The sequence below is a fragment of the Pithys albifrons genome, chromosome 20 (assembly GCF_047495875.1).
Source record: "Pithys albifrons albifrons isolate INPA30051 chromosome 20, PitAlb_v1, whole genome shotgun sequence".
NCBI lineage: Eukaryota > Metazoa > Chordata > Aves > Passeriformes > Thamnophilidae > Pithys > Pithys albifrons.
The window spans coordinates 4,430,015-4,443,058 of record NC_092477.1 but is presented as its reverse complement, the minus strand read 5'-3'; the positions used below and the strand labels follow the sequence as shown (position 1 = coordinate 4,443,058).

The 13,044-nt window shown below is 48.9% G+C and overlaps 1 protein-coding gene across 1 annotated transcript in view; it reads right to left on the bottom strand.

Annotated features, from left to right (window-relative positions):
• LOC139681048 (voltage-dependent N-type calcium channel subunit alpha-1B-like) overlaps nucleotides 1–13,044 on the bottom strand; it is a 355,721-nt gene that overhangs the window by 102,794 nt on the left and 239,883 nt on the right. The gene's annotated exons all lie outside the window — the stretch shown is intronic.

Below are 13,044 nucleotides of genomic sequence, written 5' to 3'. Positions count from 1 at the left end.
GACCCAAGAGCTGCTGCTTGGATGGTTCAGTTCCTCCTGTCTCTCCTGAGCTCTCCCACTGAGCTGCTGCATCACACACACCCTGTCCTGGGGTCTGTGATGCTCCAAAAACCCCTGCCCAGTCCCTCCCAATATCATCCTTGAATTTGATTTTGGGTTTATAAAACAGATTTTTGGATCTGGCAGTTTCTCAGCAAGAAACCTTTTTACTTTCTTAATATTTCTCCCCATATTAGCTCGGAACTTGAAATTATTGTGGTCAAATCCTGGAAATCACACCCTTGTCTTCAGAAACCTGCCACTGAAATTTGAAATGCCTTTCAGGGTGTCACTGGGGATGGTTTCTTAGATCAACAAAGTTCACCAAATGCCATATTTAGATGGGTTTTTTCCAACATGATCATCTTCAGACCAAATTCCTACTTAGTTTTCCTGTTCTTTTGGACAATTTGGAGAATGTAGATGCAGGATGTGCTGAGCCAGGTAAGCTGAGATGTCAGAAGGGGACAGAGCTGAGCAACCCTTGGGGCTTTGGGGAGCAGCTGAGCTCGTGTGGTCAGTGTGGAGCCAGAAGGTTCACAGAACCACAGCCTGGATTGGGTTGGGAGGGACATTAAATATCACCCAGTGCCACCCCCTGCCATGGGCATGGACACCTTCCACCAGCCCAGGGTGCTCCAAGCCCTGTCCAACCTGGCCTTGGACACTTCCAGGGATGGGGCAGCCACAGCTTCTCTGGGCACCTGTGCCAGGGCCTGCCCACCCTCCCAGCCAAGAATTCCTTCCCAATATCCCATCTATCCCTGCCCTCTGCCAGTGGGAAGCCATTCCCCTTGTCCTGTTCCTCCATCCCTTGTCCCAAGTTCCTCTCCATCTCTCCTGGAGCCCCTTTAGGCTCTGGAAGGGGCTCTCAGGTCTCCTTGGATTCCTTCTCTTTTCCAGGTCATAGAATCACAGAATCACAGAATGGATTGGGTTGGAAAAGCCCTCTGAGATCATCAAGTCCAACCCTTGGTCCAACTCCAGTCCCTTTACCAGATCATGGCACTCAGTGCCACGGCCAAGCTCAGCTGAAAAACCTCCAGGGATGGGGAATCCACCCCCTCTCTGGGCAGCCCATTCCAATCCCTGAGCACTCTCTCTGCAAAGAAGTTTTTTCTGCTCTCCAACTTCAATTTCCCCTGGCAGAGCTTGAGCCCATCGTGCCCCCTTGTCCTATTGCTGAGTGCCTGGGAGAAGAGACCAACCCCCACCTGGCCAGAACTTCCCTTCAGGCAGTTCCAGACAGTGCTGAGGTCACCTCAGTGACAGGGATGAGGTGAGCACCCCTACCTCTCCCAGCCTGGCTCCAGAGCAGAGGGGCTCCAGCTCCTGGATCATCTTGGTTAAAACTTGGTTGTAATAACACCAAGGTCGTGGGTTCAGTCCCCTGTGTGGGCCATTGACTTGAGTTGGACTCGATGATCCCTGTGGGTCCTTCCAACTCAGAACAGTCTGTGACTCCTCCATGTCCTTCCTATCCCAGAGAGCCCAAAGCTGGACACAGAAGCTCAGGTGGGACCTCCCCAGAGTGACTGCAGGAGTTTCCCAGTCCAGGACAGAGCCAGCCCTTTGCTGCCCCTCCCTTGGGGTGTTTGTGGCCACAATTCCCCAGGAACACGAAACCAATTCCAAACTGCTGCCTCGTGGTGACAGCTGAGCCCTGGTTTGTGTCCAGCTCTGAGGGGATGCAAAGCTCAGCCAAGCCAAGGCTTCCAGGGGTTCAAAGAGCCAAAATTTACTGGTTTCTGCTGGAGTTTTTCATCCCTGCAGGATTTCACTCTGCCACAACTCACCACCCTCCCTGGTGCTCCCACAATAAGAATTTCCTGATTGTTTTCAGTGAAAGCACAACACAGAAATCCGAATATAAGGGTCAGCTTTGCACACACTCTGATCTGAAGGAAAGGCCAGAAAATATTTCTTCTGCCTCCAGTTGGATTGCTGTCCTTTAGACACAAGACCTCGAGATTTGGTTGGTATTTTAGTTATGAATTGTGATCACATAATTGCAGGCTCAGAAATAAATAACAGGGTGAGGGAGTTGAAAGGAAAAGCAAAAAAGGTGGAAGTTAAAAGCCAGATTGCTGTGGCTTAATTTAACAAAAAATACACTGAGGTTAAACATGTGGAGCCATTGAGTTCTCCTAAACCTCAGTCAAATTACATTTATTTTAAATTATCTTTTCCCTCTGAAGTGTTGAAGCCTCACTCTTCATTCTGGTCAAAGCACTTCAAATCCCAGAATAAAGTCCCACCATAAACTTGGTTTTTGATATAAACCAAGACAAAACTCATCAGGGAATGAAGTTACAGCCACTTCTTTGCACTCTGAGGATGGAAATAAAGCCCAGACAGTGAATATACAAAAGCAAGTGATAAAGATCAAGAACAATTTGAGATTTTGGCTGACAAAAAAAAATGACAAATTCACCCTGGGAGAAGATACTGAAGGTTTTTCATTTCCCTCTGTGTGATATCAGCCTGTCTGGAGTTGGGTTTGAGCAGCACAGACGGGCTGGGAGGGCTGGGGTGGGAAAGGAAGCGAAGTTTTATCCTGGAAAAAAAGAATTGCCAGGATGTGCTGGGTTTGATCCATGACTTGCTCAGTAACTGGGTGTAACTGAGGCAGTGGAGATTACATGAGTATTCCACACGTGTTTTCCATGTAGCAGAGGAGGAGGGGAGATAGGAAGGAGTTTGGGGCTTCCTTCTTCAGGCGAGCTCAGGGGAGCAGGAGGAGCCTGGACAGTCCCTTGTTTCTGTTGGGTTTTCCCAGCTCAGGACATGGTGAGAGGGTGTCATTGCCTGTTCTCCTCCTTTCCTGAAGCTTTCAATTTTATTTGTTTTGTTTTTGTTTGTTCCTCCTTATTTCCTCATTACCTGTTTCCCTTTTCCCTTATTTTTCCCCCTGGGGTGTCTCATTGCCTGGGGTGTTTCATTGCCTGTTCTCCTCCTTTCCTGAAGTTTTCAATTTTATTTGGTTTGGTTTGGTTTGTTCCTCCTTAATTCCTCATTACCTGTTTCCCTTCCCTTTTCCCTTATTTTTCCCCCTGGGTTGGGACCCAACATAGTGTATAGAAATTGCACATGTGGTTGCAAATGTTAGAAAATATAATTTCTGGTTTAATTCAGTTCAGTTTCTTTTGAGTTCTTTTCTTTCCAGTTCTTTTTCCCCCCCTTTGCCGGGAAGACTCTGGGAGGAGAGAGGAGACAGTCCAGGGCTGGTAAAATAAAACAAGGCCAAACCTGAGACATTATTTTTGGTGGCCCGTTTGCAGAACAACCTTCAGATGTTTTGGTCAGTTTTGTAAACAATCTCCTGTTTACAGAACAGAGTCCAAGAGAACTCCCAACTGAGGCTTTATTTACAAAACAATCACGGGGAAGGCAGCCAAGAGTATTTTGTTGATATAAACAAGGGGTTTGTTTGGGAACAGAGGGCTCAGGATAAGGTAAACAATGGACAGAATGGTTTTAACCTTGTTTAGCAAACACCTGAGAGGTACCAGAGGAGGTCACTCTAACCATGACCCCAAAGTTGGCGTGGCCCCACAGCCTCTTATCACAGAATCATAGAATGGATTGGGTTGGAAAAGCCCTCTGAGATCATCAAGTCCAACCCTTGGTCCAGCTCCAGTCCCTTTACCAGATCATGGCACTCAGTGCCACGGCCAAGCTCAGCTGAAAAACCTCCAGGGATGGGGAATCCACCCCCTCTCTGGGCAGCCCATTCCAATGCCTGAGCACTCTCTCTGCAAAGAAGTTTTTTCTGCTCTCCAACTTCAATTTCCCCTGGCAGAGCTTGAGCCCATCGTGCCCCCTTGTCCTATTGCTGAGTGCCTGGGAGAAGAGACCAACCCCCACCTGGCCAGAACTTCCCTTCAGGCAGTTCCAGACAGTGCTGAGGTCACCTCTGAGCCTCCTCTTCTCCAGGCTGAACACCCCCAGCTCCCTCAGCCTCTCCCCACAGCACTTGTGCTCCAGTCCCTTCTCCAGCCTCGTTGCTCTTCTCACTTGGGTTGGAAGAGACCTCGGAGATCATCAATCCTTGATCCAACCCCACTGTGATCACCAGCCCAGGGCACTCTGTGCCCTGGGCTGGTGATCACAGTGGGGTTGGATCAAGACATGTTGGATTCTCTGTCCCTGGAGGTGTTTCAGAGGACACTCAGTGCCACATCCAGTCCCTTCTCCAGCCTCGTTGCTCTTCTCTGGCCCCGCTCCAGCCCCTCAATCTCTTGCCTCAACTGAGGGGCCCAGAACTGAACACAACACTCAAGGTGTGGCCTCCCCAAGGCAGAGTCCAGGGGAAGGGTCACTGCCCTGGGCCTGCTGGCCACGCTAGTTTGGATCCAGGCCAGGATCCCATTGGCCTTCTTGGCCACCTGGGCACACTGGTGGCTCCTGTTGAGCTTCCTGTCCCTCAGTCCCCCCAGGTCCCTCTGCCTGGCTGCTCTCCAGCCACTCTGTCCCCAGCCTGGAGCGCTGCAGGGGGTTGGGGTGGCCAAAGGGCAGGACCTGCACTTGGCCTTGTTGAACTCCATCCCATTGGAATCAGCCCATCTCTCCAGTCTCTCCAGATCCCTCTGCAGACCCCTCCTGCCCTCCAGCAGGAGGCCTCCTCTTAAGAGTCATTCTACCCTTTTACATACTAATGTTGGCAATACTGGTTCCCCTTTTGGGAATTCCAGTAAGGAAACATCCAGGTCCAGATGATGAATGTCACCCATGTGGGTTCTACTACGTGGTGACATTACAGACCTGTTAAAAGAGACTCCTTTTGTTACAATCAGTTCCAGTTATTACCTAAATTGGGTTGTGACAGCACTAATATTTATGAAACTAATGAAACTGTTGTTTAAAATGAGAAGCATGTTGGTGTTTTGGTGCTTCCCCTGGTTTGGATCTAAGCAAGGCCACGCCTCGAGGGGACTCGCTGGAAGCCACAGGTGCAAGTTTTGGAAAAAAAGAACCCCCATCTTGCCAAACACTGACTTTGTCTTTATTTACCCTTCCAGAAATTGCCTTAATAACATCTCATTTGCAAAGTCCAAGCAGTGAGTGGCAACTCTGGGTCCTTTTAGACACAAACAATCAACAGCAAGACAAAGAAAACCTCGAGTTCCTGAATGCACCACTTGGAATTTCCAATATAAGGATTCACATGAAAATCCAGCCCCCCAAAACTCTTCAATCCAACACAATTCTTCCCTTGGCTGTGGCATTGTCTATGCACATATAAATGAGTTGCCAGCTTCAATATGTATTTTAGATAAATGCTGATCTACTTAAAGAAATAGAGCATATCTCTATTTAATTCCCTGCCCTCCATGAATGAAAAATGTACTTTGTGCTTCTTGCACTGTCTGTGTCATGAATTTGTTATAGCACCAAAGGCTGGAATGAGCACAAGAAAATGACTCACCTTGATTTTATTTCAATTTTTTTTTTTTTAAGAACTAGCTCAGGGATTTTGTCTCTAATTTCTTACCAAGTTAGAATATTTTTTTTAAATAATCAAAGAAAAAAACATGGGAGAAAACCCAGCCCTCTGGATCTCAAAAGGTTTTGGAACAAGCTTTGTTCTTCCAGCAAAATGACTGTGGCTTTGCAAATCCTGGTTCTGTGATATTAAAGTCTTTTATACTGTTGGAGCAACCAAAGGGAGTTAAAGGAACAGGGATTTTTTTTTTTTGCACCTTTCTAAAGCTCTTTTTGATTAGTAGGTGACTGTTCAACTTCCATCTGTGCTCAGAAATTAGAGCTCTTCTCTGCTCAGTGGAATCAAAGCCAAGCAGCCCCAGTGGGCAGAACCAGAGGGACAGAAAAGCATCCTGAACCTGTCCCAGCATTCCCCCAGGGAATGGGAATCCACTCCCCTGGCCCTGGCAGGGCTTGTTCCACTTTATTTGGATTTAAAACCACTCTCCTCATTTCTAAAAATTTACACTGAGTAAATAAGACCTTCAGATTCTTTCACACTTCAGGGGGTTCCCTCCTGCTGCCCGGTGACCTCTGATGCTTTTCTACATTGCACAATTTTCTGGGGCTCAGGCATTTATTTAATCCAGTCATTTATTTAATCCAAACAAGGGGTTTGCTGGGGAAATGCTTTTTTTTTCTTTTTCTCACTGACAAAAAAATGCCCACTCAGCTCATCCACCCAAACCAGCCCTGCTTTGCAAAGGAAATTACAAATTATGGCCCAGACGGTGCATAGAGATGGTAAAGAGGATGAGAAACCTCAGGCAGAGCTTTTTGCAGTGCAAATTGAGCCTGTTCAGAGCCCAGATGGGAGTCACATCAGCAAAAGCAGCTTCTCTGATTCTGCCTCTGGGGCTGATGGGGGGTTTGGAAGAGGCTTCAGTGCCACAGAATGGGGGCAAATCACAGAATCATAGAATGGATTGGGATGGAAAAGACCTCCAAGATCATCAAGTCCAACCCTTGGTCCAACTCCAGTCCCTTTACCAGATCATGGCACTCAGTGCCACGGCCAAGCTCAGCTGAAAAACCTCCAGGGATGGGGAATCCACCCCCTCTCTGGGCAGCCCATTCCAATCCCTGAGCACTCTCTCTGTAAAGAATTTCTTTCTGCTCTCCAACTTCAATTTCCCCTGGCAGAGCTTGAGCCCATCGTGCCCCCTTGTCCTATTGCTGAGTGCCTGGGAGAAGAGACCAACCCCCACCTGGCCAGAACTTCCCTTCAGGCAGTTCCAGACAGTGCTGAGGTCACCTCTGAGCCTCCTCTTCTCCAGGCTGAACACCCCCAGCTCCCTCAGCCTCTCCCCACAGCACTTGTGCTCCAGTCCCTTCTCCAGCCTCGTTGCTCTTCTCTTCTCACTTGGGTTGGAAGAGATCTCTGATTATCAAACCCAACCCTTGATCCAACCCCACTGTGATCCAACCCCCACTGTGATCACTCTGTGCTCTGGGCTGGTGATCACAGTGGGGTTGAATCAAGACATGGTGGATTCTCTGTCCCTGGAGGTGTTTCAGAGGACACTCAGTGCCACATCCAGTCCCTTCTCCAACCTCGTTGCTCTTCTCTGGCCCCGCTCCAGCCCCTCAATCTCTTTCCTGACCTGAAGGCCCCAGAACTGAACACAACACTCAAGTTGAACTGAACACAATCCTCCTTCCAAGGGGATTTGAGTACCTGCACTTTGGTGACACCCTGTTCTATCAGGCAGTTCTGTCTCTGGAAGGTTGGAAAAGGGGACAAATTCTTTAGTCTTTATTGCTGGGCAAACATTGTCTCGCTGTGGTTTGGTGCAGATTCCAGATCTGGGGAGAGGGTGGTTTGGCAGCACCTCCCCTCCATCACCCCTTTAACATTCCCCCATCCTCCTGCCAGGCCTGGAGACCCCCAAAAGGAAGGAGAGCTATCCCTGCCCCTCTCTGCCTGTCCAGCCCCCCAGCAGCTGGGAATGTGTTGGGAGAAATGAGTCAAACCCCACTTGCTCTGGTTTATTCCCCTCATTGTCCCTGTTTTCCCAGCCCTGGGAGTCATCAGATCTCAGCACACACACATCAAACCTGCCTTTGTTAGTCACAAGGGCTCAGTCTTGGTCACAGAAGCCAAACTCACACATCACATCAGTGTATTTTTCATACAAACACTCCCAGAACATCCAGGAAAAAAGGAAAATGTCAGGAACCGGGTGGAAAACCTCCTTTGCTTCACCTGCTGTGGGGTCTGACTTGCACTTACTTGTCTCTCCAAAAGCATTAAAGAAGAAAGACAACATCACATGGTCAAAGGACAACCCAAAGCAGAGACACTCCCCTGGGTTGGGGAGAAGCTCAGGAGGAGTTTGGGTGCATTAGTTGGACAGGAATAATGGTGTTTTCTACAAACCTGCATGGGTGTCAAAGCACACCCTGATTCACAGCACAGCCAGCAGGGTTGGTTTGTTAGGAAGCACGTGGAGTGAGTGGAAAGTTTCCACTGTGTTTGCTCTACCACAGGTCCAGAGGAGATGCCAAGTGCCTCATTTTTACAAAATCTGGAGCTTTAACTTCCAGCTCGAGAAAGTCAGAGAGCAAAAGCACAACCAACTTCCCAAGGATGTCTAGACAGAGGTTTCCAATTTGGTCACACTTGGAGCCCCTTCCCAGGAGTTTCTTTTGAAGGCCTCCTCCAAGCTTGCCCTCAAAGAGTGCACTGATGGTTCTCCTACACAACCCAAAGTGCAAACACCGGTGGAACATCAAAGCCATCAGCCCAGTGGACAGAAACACGAGACAAACCATCAAATGTGGGGAGGGGGGAGAAGAAGGGGAAAGAGCTAAGGAAGGAATGATGGAAGGAATGAAGGGAATGGGAGAAAAATGAAGGAAAGAAGGGGAGGAGAAGTCACAGTCAATGGATGACACACGACAGAGTTGCTCACAACCAAATCACAAGCATCATATGACAATGTCCACACTCCAGTCCTTCCACTGGATGTTGGCCTGGAGGGTTTTCCACAATGATGGCAATGATTTTTTGGGGGGGGAAAAAAGGAGGGGCTGAAGGCACCAGGAGAAGGGGAAAGAGGGTGGTTTGTTAATACAGAGGTAGGAATGAGAAATCCATTCACTGAATATCGTAACAGAGAGCAACTCACGGTGAATTTACGCTGGAGACTGACGAGCTGCGAGATACAGTACCCCGAGTTTGCTTTACAAAACTGCACATGCCAAAACAAAACAAAGAAAACAAAAAGTGAGAAAAGAAAAAAGGAAACAGAAACAAAACAATACCGACCTTAAAAAAAAAAAAAAAAAAAAAGAAGAAGAAGAAGAAGAGCAGAGAAACCATAAAAGACATCGGGAGGAGACTCATAGGTTGTGTCCTGTTGGATGGAGACGACAACGTGCACCTTGGGGGGGAGACCAGGCAAGGTGTGGAAGCCACAGACACATCACCTTCTGGGCAAGGGGAGACAACCAAAACACTGAACCAAAGGAGGGGGAGGAAAAATCAAAAGGTGATCCAAAAGCCACGGGATGATCTCAGGACTTTGTGCCTCCATACTCACAGCGTGGGAGTTCTCCATGGGCTCCTCTCCGGGACCTCAGCGAGAGGTGGGACCTCTCTCACTTTGTGGGACCAAGTTGGGGTGGCTTTTACAAAGTGTTATTTCCAGGTGGGAGCAGTGTGCCAATTCCTGCTCTGGCCCTGTGGCACAGGGAGGGAGCTGAACACGGAGAACACGGGATGGAGGCCACATGCCCAGCTCCAGAATGCCCCTGAGCTCCAGCAGCTGGTGCCACCAAACTTCTCCTCAGTGCCTGCCCTTCAGAGGCACCAACCTGTGCCCTCTGACAGGGATGGGCACGTGCCTGAGCTCAGCCTGTCCAAACAGGGGGCACTGGGTCTGAAACCCTCAGCTCTGCTGCAGCTTCAGCAGGGCAGGCCCAGAACTGAAGGAGCTTCTTTCACATCCCAAGTCATTGCAGATTCTCCTCCATCCAGGGTTTATACAAACACAATCTATGAGGGGGGTTCTATATATGGAAACCACTGAATTACACTGAAAAAGAGTTTATTCTGCCTTTGGCAGGGAGTCTGCAGAAAACCAGGATAGGGCTTGGCCTGAGGCACTCATTTTCTCATAGTTATAAATGATCATTTTCATCAATCTGCATCATTCAAAGAATTGTCCCCAAGGCTGAAAATAGAATCTCTTCACCTCCTGGGGTTGCCTTTGCAGTGCAGAATTTTTTTCTCCTGTTTCCATCAGACTTTTAACCTGTTAACAATCAGTATTAGCAAACCAGAAGGTCACTTAAAATCCAATGTCCTTTGGATATCGTATAAATAGAGTTTGAAATATAGATTGGATACCATTAATGGATTATTCTAAACAGAAAGGTAATATAAATAACACAAAATCCAGAGGTTCAGAAACCTGGAATAAGAGAAATTCCGAATTCATAAAAGTTTGGCTTGAAGCAAACAATGTGCTGAACAAGGAGGGAAAATATTCTCCCTTTCTGCATCTGTGTCATGCCAAGTGAAACAGGAGTCAAAGTGGGGTTGGCATGGCCTTCTTGCTGCCAAGGACATGATTGTCTCCAGGCTCAGTGCTGGAGACACCTGGAGCCCCAATAAGAAGCTGGGGACCTTCTTACTCCTTGGCTGGAACTGCACCCCCAGGATGGCTCATGGACCCTGCAGAGAACAAGCCCTTGGCTGCACCAATGGCCTCAAGCACAACTAAGACATCCCTTGGGCAGAACAGGTGGAACACTCATGATGGAAGAGAAGGTTCTGGGCTGCCCTAATGCCCCTGAGGTCAACCCCAAGCCTGTGCAACACCCTGAGGGAGCTTTGCTTTGAATGGCAGAGCTCCACATCCCTGGGGTTTCTCCTCTGATCCTGCCAAGGTCTCCCTGTGATGTAACCAGCCAACATTCCCCAGGTCCTGCAGCAGTCCAGGCTCACTCCTCTGCTCCTACTGCTGCTTTTTGGGCACCAGAAATCTGAGTTTGTGCTGGGGCTGCAGGGTGTGAAAGCACAGGGTCAAAGCCACCTCCTTCTCTGAAGGAAAGCACTTGAGTTTCACTTGGTGCCACTTACCATCCATGAGGGACAGAGCCCAGAGGGTCTCTGGCTGTAGCTCAGTCCCTGTTACACCAACAGCAAGGACAAAAAAGGGAATTTAACAGGAGCAACCACAACACCTCACACACCAACACACTCCAGGGGGAGGAGAAAAGAGAGGGAAGAAATCACAAGCCAGCAAGAAGAAAAGAACACCTTTTCTAGTCTACACACCCCCCAGCTGGGGGTTCACACACACTTCTTGCTGGTCCTGTTGGGTCCCCACAGCCCAGCAGAGGTGTGGGGACACACCACAGCATTCCATTCCCAAGACAGAGGGAAAACATGGAGCCTCTGAGATGGAACATGTCCTGGAGACATGGAGCGATCCCCACGCCCTCCCCTCCGGCCCCAGACCTGTACAAAAGGGACAGGCAGCTCTGGGAAGTCCTGGGGCAGGGATGGGATAGGATGGGATGGGATGGGCCACCTCTGGGTGCTCCTGGCACTTCTCTCCTGGCTTTTCTAACTTGCTGCCATGGACAGTGTCCACCTGTGGGCCTGCAATTCAAGCATCAACTGCTTTGAACAAGCCAGGCAGGACCTGGAGCTGAAGAGGTCTTTGGAAGCTGGAGGGTTGTCCTGGGAAGCACAAGGGACTTTGGAAAAAAGGCAGTGGGTAACTGGACCTTGTTGAGGTCTGGTGCCACATCCATGAACTGCCTGTGCTGCTGTCCACCACATTTCATCCATCACCTCTGGGAAGTTCTCCTCCCATCCAAAACCCACACCCCAAACCTGGGATTAAATCCCTTCCTTGGGTCTGGCTACGACTGGAACCTGTTCCCACATGGAATTAGAAAAACCCAAACCTCCTAAGAGTGCAAAAGGTTCCACTCAGTGTGACTTCAGCAGGTTCCTACAGATTCAGGATTGCTTAAAATTGGCTATTTTAAGACTTTTCCCAGAAAAGGGTGAGGGGAGGCCACTGGCAGACCCAGGAGAAGGTCTCTGGGTGCCAGGGGAGCCACAGCTCGTGCCCCTCGTGTTTGCTGGGCCAGGTGTGCCCATCACAGCCCCTTTTGTACATGCCATTGGTGCATCTCTGGCTAGAATAGAAAAGGTGGAGGAGGAACCCAAACAGGGGGGAGTTCAGGCATCAGGTTAAGCAAAAAACAGGGAAAAAAAAGGCATGTTTGCTTTGGGGTCTTTGTGTGACCCACAGGAAGGAGCCTGGTGGCTCTTCCTCCCACTGGCACCTTTACTGTGGCATCCCAAAGTTCTCTGCCTTGTCATCATCCCCTTTTCTCTCCCTTCTCCATCCTGGCCACCAAGGAAGATGCACCAATGGTTTGTTGTTCTAAAGACCCCTCGGTCTGTACAGTTGCTCAGTCCAAGAGGTTGAGTGGTCTGAATGTTGTACCACACAGAGGGGCTTCAACCACCCCAAAAAACTCACCTCCAGAAACAACAAAGCAAGGAAAATGCTAAACAGAAAACAGACACAAAAATAAAAATAAATCACAAAAATAAGAATGAAACAAGGAGCTCAAATTAAACACCTGTTCTGTTTTCAACCAAACATTGCAACAAGGACAAACCCAACGTTGTTAAACCTGAAAAGCCACGAAATGAAAAGGGCCCTTCAGGATAAAGTTCACCAGGTGAGAAAACAAACTGAGGTCAGGCAAATTTGTCCAGGTTGGTCCTTTTAGTGGAGCAGAAGGCAAAGCACAGAGATCCTGGGAGATGGATGGAGCAGGAGCTCCAAACAAGTGCAGAATATTGGAACAGGAGCGAGAGAATTGATGCCTGAGCAGCACTGCAATGATGAGCTTGTTATTAAAAGAGATCCCCAGGACATCTATCAATCACAAACCAATCTGTGGCTCACACAGCATCCAATTCCAGGGGTGAAGGTGGAGGGGACTCTTCACACCCTCCAAACAGCCTGACATGGAAAAAAAACTCAGCTTTGTGTGCTCAGGAAATGGCATTTTGCAACCAAGGCAATAAATGGAAGGGGTTTTATGAAGGGAATGGCAGAGGAGAGCAGAAGAATTGGTGCAGGTAAAGTGATGGCATGGGGAAAACAGAGGGGGAAGAGCAGGTCCAGGATCAGAGAAGATCCTGGGGTGGATCCCACAAGGATCAACAAGGGATCAACCCATGGGAAGAACAGAGGGGGAAGAGCAGACCCAGGATCAGAGAATATCCTGAGTTGGATCAAGGATCAACAAGGGATCAACCCATGGGAAGAACAGAGGGGGAAGAGCAGATCCAGGATCAGAGAATATCCTGGGGTGGATCCCACAAGGATCAACAAGGGATCAACCCATGGGAAGAACAGAGGTGGAAGAGAAGATACAGGAACAGAGAAGATCCTGGTGTGGATCCCACAAGGATCAACCCATGGGAAGACCAGAGGGGGAAGAGCAGATAAAAGATCAGGGAATATCCTGGAGTGG